This window comes from Phascolarctos cinereus, unplaced genomic scaffold (genome assembly GCF_003287225.1).
Source record: "Phascolarctos cinereus isolate Bilbo 61053 unplaced genomic scaffold, phaCin_HiC Scaffold_4;HRSCAF=312, whole genome shotgun sequence".
In the NCBI taxonomy this organism is placed as follows: domain Eukaryota; kingdom Metazoa; phylum Chordata; class Mammalia; order Diprotodontia; family Phascolarctidae; genus Phascolarctos; species Phascolarctos cinereus.
The window spans coordinates 118,651,528-118,664,574 of NW_027555847.1; the positions used below are offsets into that span (position 1 = coordinate 118,651,528).

The window sequence follows — 13,047 nt, forward strand, 5'->3', positions numbered from 1 at the left end:
GATACTATCCTGGGGGGGCCGGGAAAGAGAGACAGTGACAGGGCACCTGACAAGTTGTATGGGCTAGATGGATAGGGGTAAAAATAAAACAGAACTAATGCTTCACAATGACAACAGATAAAAACAGCAGACTTGGCTCAACTCTTAACTCCCCCCCCCCTTCTTCTATACCAAGGAGAATGATTCTGGGGACTAGAATGGTCAGAAAGCAAATAGCTAATGAGGACCTGGTACTTAAGATAAATAGGAAAACAATGTGCCCTTAATGAGTTCAAGTCACTACACTCAGATGAACTACATTCTGGATTACTGAAAGAACTGATGTGATCGCTGAGACACCATTAGCAATCTATGAAAGATCTGAGACTAAGACAAATGCTTCCTAATTTTCTGAAAAGGGAAGAAAATGTAGTCTACAAATTATAAATCAATGAGTTTGACATTGATTCTTGGCAAAATTCTACAGTAAATCATTAAGAGATGGTCACTGAAGATTCGTAAAATGAAGTAGCATTCACATAATCAGCATGACTTTATGAACAAATGTCAAATTAATCTGATTTTCTTTTCAACAAGGTTACTAGACCAGATGGGTTACTGACAAGCGAATTCTATAGATATCATTTCCATAGATCTGACAAAGTTGTTCACACAACAGTTTATTTTCCTTTATAATTTGCAAGTTCCTTAGTCCCAGGATACACCATCAGGATATAACTAAACTGCAGATGGGAAAATCTTTAGGGTTATTTTTTACTTTCTGAACTTTAATTTCTGGACTGAAACCAGGAGGAAAAGATGGTCACAGTTGAGCTCAGCTCCTCTTAATGTCTTTGTCCTCTTCAGGTACAGCTGATATTATTGACCAGGCCAATATCAATGATGACCTTTTTCCAAGACCATCAGCTGTCTTAAGAATAAATTTAGCTTCAACTCTTCTCCAGTCATGGTTGCTTCTTCAATGAAGACAGAATTTGACAGACCATGTCTCATGCGAGAAAACAAGACTAGAATGAAGCATGACACAAATGACTCGTCACAGCTACCATCCTCCTTGCCGAGGACGTAAACCTGATCTCCACCTTTTGATGGGGATGAATGGAACCTAGTTTGACCATCGACATACGCCAAAAAAAAAATGTCTTCCTTCTAGAGTGCTCAAATTAATTTACCGAGGTCATCTCCAATCCAAGTTCTGGTGAAACATTTCAATCTCTGTTAACACAATATGCATCTTCTTTCTGTGGCCCAGGAATTCATATTTATCTCCTTTTTCCTCAGTCTCAGTTACTACTATGCCACAGCCTAGGACAAAGACCCCACAGGTGGCAGGAAGGGCTTCTCTAGATCCTGAGTGGGCAAAGGAACATGAGTATCCACAGCATCCAGTAGATTTATTACAGTATTCACCTCCAACTCTGGCTGCTGCTGCTCGAGAGCACAGAAGGCAGATCCAATAGTAGATAGTAAGCTTCTCTTATTCCCATCACAGCACAGCTAAGTTCAGTGAACAGTTCACGTATTTCTAGCTCTACTAGCTTTATCATCTCATTGTCCTGGATAGCATTTGCCTGGTTTGCAAACATTATTATGTTCTGCTCAGCAATGATCAGGTGTTCCAGTGTCTAAGCATAAGGCCATCATTGGCCACTACTAGGATTCAGGGGCTGTCCCCACGTTCATGTTCTTGACATAGGCAGCATGGCCAGGACAATGAGCATGAACATGTCAAGTGGTTGTACTATATTCCACATGGGCTGCACTGATACCCTGGGCCACTGTCGATATCTTCACGCTTATTAAACTTGGCCCCACCTTCCTTTGCCAGAATCTTGGTGATGGCTACTGTGAAAGTACACTTGCTATGATCTATATGGTCAGTGGGGCCAACATTAATATGGGGCTTGTCTCTCACAGAAGTCTTCTTGGCTCTGATAGCAAAAGTGACAAAGTTGAAACTCCTTCAGGATATAATGATCACTGCCACTGTGATGAACGGAGAGAGTATAGAGAGGGAAAAGGAAAGCTGAAAAAGTTAAAGGAGGAGACCACGGGAAAGGAAAGAGGAAATGATTCATGTTATCCTTATGGAAAAGATGGAAAGATGTAATATAATGAGGTAAATTCAGAACTGGCTGAATGACTAGAACTAAATAGTAATTATTAATGATCTAATTTCAACTTTGAAGGAGTTCTCCAGATTCCAATGACATTGGCTTAACTCTGTATTACTTAACATTTTTATCAGTGACTTTGATACTAAGGCATACTAGTCAAATCTGTTTATCATACAATCCTATTAAGAATAGCTAACAAAGGATATCTGTTGGGATTTCCAGATTCCAAAAGCTCTTGACAGGCTAGAACACCGAGCTAAATGTAATAAGATAAAATTTAATGAAGATAAATGTCTTACTTTTGGATTTAAACAATGTATTTGAAAGGTATAAGATGAACTACAAGATGTAGAAGTCTGTTTAGAAGGTAATTCATGTACAAAAGGCCTGAAGATTTTAGTGGAATATAAATTCAGTATGAATCAACAATGTCATATGGCAGCTGAAAAAGTTAATGCTATGTTAGGCTCCACACCAAGGGTGCCAAAACGTCTCAATGTTTAAAAAAAAATTTGTAAAGAGATCTTAAGTCCAGAACCTGTAGAATCTACTTATATGCAACTGTTAAAGGATACGAACAAAAAATTTATGAAGAAAATATTATCTTAAAACTGCATGAAATGACACTCCAAATCCTTAATGAAAGGGATGTAAATAAAAAACATTATACCCAATTAGAATGACAAAAATATCAACAAATGGTAAATTCCAGTGTTAAGGAAAAAGGAACTTTAACATATAGTTGGTAAGACTTCACACTGGCAAGTGCTTGATAGCAATATAGCAACATGTAATAATAGTCACAAACCTGATTATATCTTTTGACCCAGCAATTCCATTGTGAGGATTCTATCCTAAAAACATCATAAAAAGGAAAAAAGAAACTATCTGTACAGAAATTATTCATAGCTGTTCTATGTGTAACAACCAAAAGTGGAAAACATGTATGTCCAAAAGCTGGAGAAAGTCTGAACAAATTACAGTACAATAATTAAATGGCTTATGGAGTAAAAATGAAGATAAATTAGAAAACTGACTGAAAAGATTTATGGGATGATGCAGATGGAAATCAGCAGAACTGTATGCACAATACATCAAAAATAAAGGAAGGAAAACAGCTACAAATTCAAATAGGTCGTGAAGTACACACAACAGAAATACAGGAGATATTGTTTCCTTTTACGATATTTGTATCTCTTCAGCACTTACCACAATAGCTGGCACAGTGACTGCTTATTTATTAACCTTTTTAATATGTCTTGTCAAAGATGGTGTAAGAATGAATAATTCTGTCCCTCATTTTATATTTTGGTTTTATATTTGATCATTTTTGTAAGAGGTTACTAAACTCAAAATTTTTTTTAAAGAAAATTACATATAAAGTGAGTCTTAAGCTTTAAAATTGTCAGTTGTATCTTTCAACAAGTGTAGAAAGAAGAGTTTTAGAAAATATCTCTTGAACACACACTATAATATTAACAATGCAATTATTAGAAGAGACAGGTCTGAACTGACATTTACATATCCATGATTTGCTTATACTCTCTACTAAAGTGAAACATGCATTCACACATAAGATCCCAAAGTGAGAATTAATAACAACTTCCAACTGTATTTTTGGAGACTATATCAACTTTGATGATTACTTATTTATGATTTGAAGTAATTCCTTTAGGGAAAAAATTATTTTGCTATATTATAAAAATTTGGCATGACAGTAACTAGTTACTCTGGCATAAACCATACTGGGAAAATGATAGGGTCAACCAAGTTGTATTAGGAAGAGGTCTAATGGTGAAGTTTTATTGATATTGTTTAGGAACAAAGCCAATTTCCTTTCAAATAAATCTTGTAAAATTATTTACTAGTGACAAACTGATAAAAATAATGAAGTATATAGGGATGAAAGCAATGTACGGAGTTTGTGAAAACAAGACTGAAGAATGTTCACTACCATGTCTGATATACATATATATATATATATTTAAGAGTAGAAGACAATAAGAAGTATACCAATTGCAGATATATTCATAAACAGTTCTGATTCTCTTGGCAAAAAGCCAATGAAACAAGTAATATTATTCTATGAAGCAATCAAAAACAGAGTGACTACAAAACAATCAATGGTAAGAAAGGGTATGTGATAAAAAACAAATCATGGAGGTGTCAACAACCAAGGCATTTCCAAATAAAAAAGCGAATGTTAGAAGCATGAAGTTCTACATGAGGTAACTTTACAGAATTTGTTAGGGAAAAAAAAATCCTGATTTCAAGAAAAATGCCATGTTTATTTTTGTGACATAGCACATTTTTTTTTTACCAAGCCAAGGGGAAGAGACTAGTCGGTTTAATTAAGAACAGCAAAAAATGGGATATGATTGTTTACTAGGCTGAAAAAGAAAAAACACATGAAAATGTTAAATGGGTAGGAAGCAAAGATCTTCAAAGGATATCACTTAATACAGATTCAATGAATGTCAGAGCTGGGAAGAACCTTAGTCCTGAAGGTTCACTTTATAGATAAGTAAACTGAGGTTGTCATGGGAACATAAGTAACTTGCCTAAGATCACCTAATAAATAACCAATAAAGGGATATGCAAGTGCACAGGATCTGAAAGTCAAGTCTTATTACCTAGTCTGACTCTGTTAGATGCACTAATTCTACAACATGTACACAACTCTTCCCCAAAGCCACATGTTATAACTAAGCATTCTCCTTTCTTTTCCTCTTACTTGATTAGCATTTGAAATAACACCAAAAGCCAATCTTTTTGCAGTCTTTTATCATTCCAAAGGAACAAATTAATTGAATTTGTTCAAAACCACAGAGCAAGCCATAGTATTGTATTGCTATAATTTAGAATGACGCTATCTCTAAGAACAAGGTTTAACAGAATCACTTAGAAATTAACCAAGTTTTTTCTCTTCCTCTTTGAAGTTTTTGTAGCATTTCCAACACAGGGTGGAAGGCAAAGAAATAACGAATGAACTGCTTGTTTGGTTCAAAAAAAAAAAAGAGTGGGGAAACGAGTGGGTTAAAGAAGAGTTTTGTTAAGAAACATACTGTCAACTGAAAATCACAATGGCCATTTTGAAGTTATCACTGAACCAGTTATCTTTGTCCTCTGACAGAAAAATAAGAGTATTATGCCTGCCACCTAATGTTAACTGTATGATGTTAATAACATAGCTGCTATCCATAGTATTTTTTCCTAGTGAATTTTAAGGTTCATGAAGTACACTGAAGTCATGGGGAAGGAGGAGAGGGTCTTTTATTGTGGTAAACAACATAGGAACAAACTTGAGTGATCTCTGAAAAATTTTTATTCGTAGGTTTGGATTCAGAGAGCAGCCTTTAAAAGTAAGACTTAATATCTCTCCCTTCTTATGGAAGGTATGGAATACTGTAGTTAATATCAGACTAGGTTGATATATTGGGTGGGTATGCAAAATTGCCTTTTTCTTATCTTTAAAAAAAATTCTTAATTTCATGGGGTGGTTTTCTGAATAGGAAAGGGAAGAGAGATATCTGTAAATGAAGATATAAAAAAAAAGCACTGATAAAAAATTTTTAAATTAAAAATATGATAGGTATAGAGAGAACCAGATTCAATGAGCAACAAGCATATCTTCTATGTCATACTGCTGTCAGGTTATCATCAAGACTAACCTAAGGTCCAATTTTAAGATGGTGTAATTTAACTCAGTAGGTATAAAGAGTACTGACTCTGGAGCTAGAGGAATTGCATTCAATTCCACCTGTTTCTTATTTGTGTGACTTAGAGAAAGTTACCTAACCTCCTTAGGCCTGCCTCAGTTTCCTTATCTATAAAATGAAGGGATTTAATTACAACTTCTCAGAATTCTCTTCTGATTATATTTCCATTAAACCAGGACTTTATGGCCTCTCAAAGATATTATGCTTCTGTCAAATGAGCTGCATAAACAATCACAACCACAGGGAACCATGGGAAAAACAAGAGGCTGACAGTTAATAATAATACAGATAAGGGATTTTAAGGGATAATGTGGTAATGTAAGTTATCAAAAAAAGAATTTCAAAGTAAAAGGGGTCATTTCAACTAGACCAACTCTATTTTACAGAGCAGGGAAACTAAGGCCCAGTGAGAAGTAATATCCCCAAGATCATGCCGGTAGTACAAAAAGGATTCACATAACTGGAGAAAGAGAACCATTATTGTTCTTAGTACGGTAAAGTTACCAAAAAGAACGCAAAAAAAAAATCTTCTATGACATTTTTAGAGCAATTCAGTGACGTCTGATACAATTTGATGCCAAGTATTAAAGATCTAGGGTTGAAATCAATAAAACATGCTTATGAGTGACTTTTCAATAAAAGAGGCAAATTCATACACGGAAATAGAGCATCTCCTGTTCAATACAGTAAATGTCAAAATACCTTCTTGGGGCAACAACCGGCATTCACTGAAAGCACATTTCCAATGCCAAGGGCACTAAAGGGGAGAATCTGAAAAGTTTTCACTTGCAAATGTCTCAAAAATGGATAAAAAGTCCTGTCTGAAGAGAGATATTTATAATACATGTAAAACATTAGCTAACTTAAAAACTGATGCACCTTTTTATATATTCTTGTTAGCAGTACCATTTTATTAATTTGGAAATTAGTTCCCCAGCAAATTGCTTTTAAGGATTTGTGTTCCACTAGGATTAGAGGATATAACAACAATTAAAAAGGATTATGTGCTGTGGCTTTCTAGAATAAAATTGCAATTCAGAAACTGGGAAATATTTAATTGCTATCTTTCAAAATTTAGTTTCTTTATCCTGATCCTTACGTAGTTTTAAAGCATATGTCACATTATTTTTCCAACTATGATGTAATTTAGCCTTCAAGCTTTTGCTTATATCATTTACAAATGGTAAATATATTGAGGAAAATGTAATATTAGTTACACTGTAACACGTACAGTTATCCCTTCCATACTGTCACTTTCCCCATCAAAGATCAGCATAAGAAATTAAAAGGGAATTTTTGGGGGGAGTTTTGCATAAGGCACAGATGACACACAAAGGTCAGCAAACAGAAAAAGTTTAGAAACTCAGAAATGTGTAGAATATATATGGTATTGTGTATCAACACATTTTATCTTTTAATAACACAATAATTCAAACTTCTTCTCTGGTATGAAGGGAGGGCCAAAAAATTTTACAGATTTTCCAGATCATGGGGGCACCAAGCCCCTAGCCCCTGTGAATTGGGATGGATAGTTGTACACTGTAATATTAGTTACATTAGTTATAATGACATAATACTATTTATTCTTACTTTTATGATTCACTAAGTTTTCTGACTATACTTTTTTTGTATAAGGTAAATCATCAAGTCTATGTTATAAGTATTAGTGGAATCCACTATCAGCCATTAGTTAATGACTGGTGGGAGGGAGAGAGAGCTAACAAAAAAGGATAGATTATATGTTCTGTGAAATTTGAGAAATTAATTTTTTGTTCTAAGACTCTACTCCTTGTTTCAGTTTTTCAACACATGAGACACTAAGGTCACTAAATTTAATTTCATGACTATGCAAAACTAAGAAATTTTAGGCAAAGGAACCAAGTTTTAAATAAGCTTGTTAGAAGGAATTAATTTCTTCTCAAAAAAATGAAATAGATTTGTGCTATAAGAAATGATGAGCAGGCAGACCTCAGAAAAGCCTGGAAAGACTTGTATGGACTGATGCCAAGTGAAGTGAGCAGAACCAGAAGAACGCTGTACACAGTAACAGCCACACTGTGCTAGGACTAACACTGACAGACAACCCTTCTCAGCAATGCAAGGATCTAAGACATCTCCAAAGGTCTCATGAAGGACAATGCTATCCACATCCAAAGAAAGAACTATGGAATTTGAATGTGGATTGAAGCATACTATTTATTATTTTTTGTTTGTTTGTTTTGTCTTCTCTTTCTTGTGGTTCCTCCAATTGGTTCTAATTCTTCCTTACAACATCACTCATGTGAAAATATGTTTAATAGGAATGTATATGCATAGCCTGTATCAGATGGCATGCCGTCTTGGGGAAGGAGGGGGAGAAAAATTTAAAACTCAACAAGCTTATGGAAGTCAATGTTGATAAGTCAAAATAAATTAACAAAAAGATGAAATAGGTAAGTTAATAGAAGACTTTTAAAACTGCATGAATTTTACATATAGTGGTTTTCCCAATAATGAACACCAAGATTCTTTTCCTAATGAAAAAGGGCATGAATCCATCTCATGAAGTTTCACAACAGGTACCAAGGGTACAACATCTCACACAGTAACTGTAATATTTTATTTACTAGAATTGTGCAACCTGGTGGGATACAGTTAATATTTCACAGAGACACAATAACTTGGAGGTATCCAAGACTGGAATAAAAATGAAAGTCCACCCCCTCCCTTTAATTTGCACATAACAGAGACAGAGCTTTAGACCCTAGTCATATATCAAAACTTTCTAAGTTCTTTTGGTAACTTTCTTTTCCTAGGACTAGTTGCCAAATCACAGCGTCTCCTATGAAATACATATAATTATTAACATATGTTAAAACTCTACTGCTTGTTTATGATATTTTGAACCTAAACCAATTTTGCCTTGTCTATACATGAAGTCTTTTCATTGCTTACTTAGCTTGCAAAATGAATGACAATCAGCACTACTTTTTTTTTTAAATATATGTTTAGTATTCAAAATTTCCTTCCTAATTAGGGCAAAGGTAATTCACTAACCCTTAATTAACTGGAATCCAACTAACAAAAACTCTCAATTAATAGAATCCCCTATGTCTTCTCCTATTTAAAAAAGATCAGAGGATCTAAAACCAGAGGGAACCCCAGCAGTCTAATTCAAATTCTTAATTTGTCAGATGGAAAAGTCAAGGCCCAAGGCAGTTAAACAACTTGACCAAGGTCACACAGGTAGTAAACAAAGAGTTTCAACCCAGGTGTCCTGACTTTAATCTAGTGCTCTTTCCACTAGAAAACAAGCTGGCAAAGGATTTAGATTTAAAAAAAATTATAAGGCACATCCTGGTATTATATTGAATCTAATGCCCTATTTCTAAAATTTATAATATCACAACTACCATGCCCTTTAAGATATCAAAGATCTAATTACTTCCACTGCATTATACATTACATTATATTATATTATATTATATTATATTATATTATATTATATTATATTATATTATATTATATTATATCATATCATATCACATTATATCACATTATATCACATTATATTATATTATACATTCCACTGTATTATATATTATTATATCATTGGGCCCATGGACCAATACATTCATTTTAGGACCACTTTTAATAAGTATTAAAACAAAGATTTTCTATTTCTGTGAAGAATTCAATTAAATTACCTTATTCAAAGTTTATGTAAGGTTTCATCAGAAGCATTAGATTAAGTATCAGTGACAGAACACTGGTTATAAAGTTGTAGGTAAACAGAATGAAGCAAAAAGGGGAAGAGTAACACTGCCACAAAGTGAAGGCAGTCACTGGAGAACAGATGGTACTATAAGTGTGCTGCCTTCACTGCCCTTAGTCCAGTGGTCAGTACACTGTGAGGTGGCTCAAACATGCAATGGGATGCAAACTCCAACTGAAGGCCTCACAGTTATTTAGGCTTAAACTTCCACAGTTTTTAAATGAAGAGTTGACGTGGCACTAATACGAGACCATCCCAACACCAGTAAGGCAAGGCAATGGAATAGTCTGGATTATTGACAGCCTAAAAAGGAATGAGGGGACAGGACCCAAAAAACTTAACTCTAACTGTACCACAGTGCAAAAGCAGTTAGGGACCAGTGAGATACCAGGTCTCTGGGGTTAATTAAGCCAGGTCAAAACAATCTAACTGGCTAACAAAGACAAACAAAATAGAATTTCTCAGACCTTGCACAAGGTGCATGGATGAGCCAATAAAAGTGGAAGAAGGTATAAGGCCAAGAGTATAAAGTATAGGAAATTCAACCGCAAGATGGATTATGTCCAAGCTTCATTTATGAGACAGTTGCGCAAAGCTCACTTTTCTACAGAAATGTTATACATAGTGGCAGGATTCTATAGTACTATTAATATTGTGCTACAGATACTTTTCTTTCTTCTTCCTCCTACTTTGGACTTATGATTTCACCAGTGTGGAAAATAATTCCCCAAACATAAACTCCTTGCACAGATGAAGATCTACAACTCATGTGTCTAGGTGGTGCAGTAGATACAGTGCTAGGCCTGGAATCAGGAAGATTCAAATCTGATCTCAGATGCTTCCCAGCTGTGTAACCCTGGGCAAGTCACTTAAACTGTTTGCCTCAGTTTCCTTATCAGTAAAACTGGGATGCTGATAGCATGGTGCTGGGAACCTAAGAGATGCTGTATAATTGTTAGCTATTATATCCTTATCATCATTATTCTATATAACTTACCAGTCTTTAGTCTATTGGTTGCTTCTCTGTTTCATTTCTATATAGCCATCTCCCCTTATCCTTAAAAAGCCTTTACTAGACACCTTGCCAATCTCGCAAATCTTCCTTTTTCTGGCCAAAATCGTGGGGAAAAAACTTATCTATGCACATTGCCTCCTCTTCCTCTCTTCATTTACTTCTCAACCCTTTTTAATCTAGTTCTGACCTCAGCTCTCAACTGAGATTGCTCTCTCCAAATTCACCAATCATCTCTTAACTGCCAAATCTGACAGTCTTTTCAGAGTTCTCATTCTTCTCAGCTTCTCCCTACCCGACTGCTCCTTGGCCTGCTTTTATTCTCTTAGCTATATCACACTACCTACACTCAACCACATTATAATTCAAAGCTCTGTCCTGACACCTCTTTTCCCTTTTCATATTCTCTTCTTCTGGTGGCATCAGTGGGAATTAAGTAGCATCCCTACACAAATGGCTTTCCATTCTATATGTATCCAGTCCATCTTTTTGAGCTCTGGCCCTGCAACTTGTCTTTTGGGTTTTTTGATTCAGATGTTCTCGTTATGTAGCATATACTTGAGGCTTAGCTCATCTGAGACAGAATTCACAGTATTTCTCCTCAAATCCATCCTTCTTTTAGTCTCCTAGGTTTGTAACCTTGGCATTATCTTTGATTCTTCTTTTGCTTTTGCCCTGTTTTACTATTCACACAGCTACCATCTTAGTTTAGTTCCTCATCATCTCTTGCCTGGACTATTACAAAGGGCTCCCAGTTAGAATCTCTGCCTCAAGTCTCTTGCCAACTGATTTTCTTTTCAGCACAGTTCTGATCATGTATCCTGGACCAAAAATAACCTGTACTCTTTCTCTCTTTCAATAGAAGATAGGCCCCTCTAGAGCAGGGACAATTTCATTTTTGTATCCCCGATGCCTGGAACCCAACAAGCACTTAATGAGCGCTTGCTGATTGATGACTGATTTATCGACAGACTGACCTATACACTGTTAGACAGTCAGCAGGCGTCAGAGGACAAAACCAAAACCCACGCTTCTCTCATTCCAAGGTTGGCCGTATCCAGTAAGCCAAGCTTGTTCTCTCAACCATAACATGGAACCCTTAAAAAGCTTTGCTGGGCTAGCTTGAGAATATAACTACCAAATGCATCTACGGGCAAATGCATTCCATTATTACTAAACTGAAACTTAACGCAGAAATAACATTTGCTTTTAGATTCAATTTCTCCTGGGCTTTTAAAATAAGGGGGAAAACCCTACCTTCAGTTCCAATTCTATGTTTAAAATTTTTATTCTACCTCTTCCAGCTTAAAGACCATTACCCATAATGATCAAAGCAGAATCAATTAGCATTTCTATTTAGTGTTTAGATATTAGTATCTCAGTCAAATGTAAACTTATGTACACCAAGAAGTGGACCTAGTCTTTCATCATTTCATTATTCAAAAGAATAATGGAGGATATGGAGAGTAAAAACAAAAAACTTTAAAAAAAAAAAGGCAGGTATAATTCAAATGAAGAGTAAAGGAGAAACAAAAATGACAGAGAGAAGAAACTGGGGGGGGAGGTTTGTTCAGGATGTGTTGCCTTCATTGTATGAAGACAACATAAGAAAATGCAATGCGGATAAGGAAGGTTAAGCTGTTATTTCATTTACATGACCAATATGTTAGGGAAAAAAAAAAATAAAGCCTATGCAGGTAACTAGTTGTTTCTGCACAAGATGGTCCATACAAAATACCAGCTGAGTCCACATAAGCATAGCTGTAAGGCCTGGTTAATATATAAAAACAGAAAATGTGTCCTAAAATGCCAATAACGTAATTCTTTAGGTTACTATAGTTTCATGCCATAAGATAAGTTAATTATAGACTTAGGTGTTAATGTAGGGGGTGCTGATCAAGGGTCAAAAGATTAGTGAAAGTAATCTGCACAAATCGTACAGAGATTTTTAGTGTTGCTGACAGACAACAAAGGAGCGATTCAGAAAAGACAAATCAGAACTACGATGACAGGGAAATGGTCTTAGTGCTTATTAATTAGCATAAAATAACAAGGGTACACTTATTTTGTATTTATTATATATAATGAGAGACTGTGAAATGGTAACAGTCCATGCTAATGTCTGTATATTCATTTCCCATTTTTTCAGTCAATTTATTTAAATAGGTCAGACTGGTACTGTTTTAACTCAAGCTATGCATTGTCATTTTCATCTTCTAAATAAGGTATTTTTCTAGCAAATCAATGGTCTGATTACTTAAGACATCTGATTCAGAAATGACTCCCACATCAGTAATCAGTAATTTCCTGTTTGTTAGGGATAGGGATAGAGAATGGACCTGTGATTTTACTGATATAGAGAACTTCAAGTCAGGAGTGTGCAAACTTCTTTTACCAATGCATGTTGGCATATTCTCTTTGTAACCTGTGATCCTAGGGAGTTGC

At 35.2% G+C, this 13,047-nt stretch overlaps 1 protein-coding gene and 1 pseudogene across 1 annotated transcript in view; both read right to left on the reverse strand.

The window, feature by feature from the left end:
* Positions 1-13,047, reverse strand: part of UHRF2 (ubiquitin like with PHD and ring finger domains 2) — a 178,895-nt gene that overhangs the window by 69,507 nt on the left and 96,341 nt on the right.
* On the reverse strand, positions 1,159-6,561 carry LOC144457087 (elongation factor Tu, mitochondrial pseudogene; annotated as a pseudogene).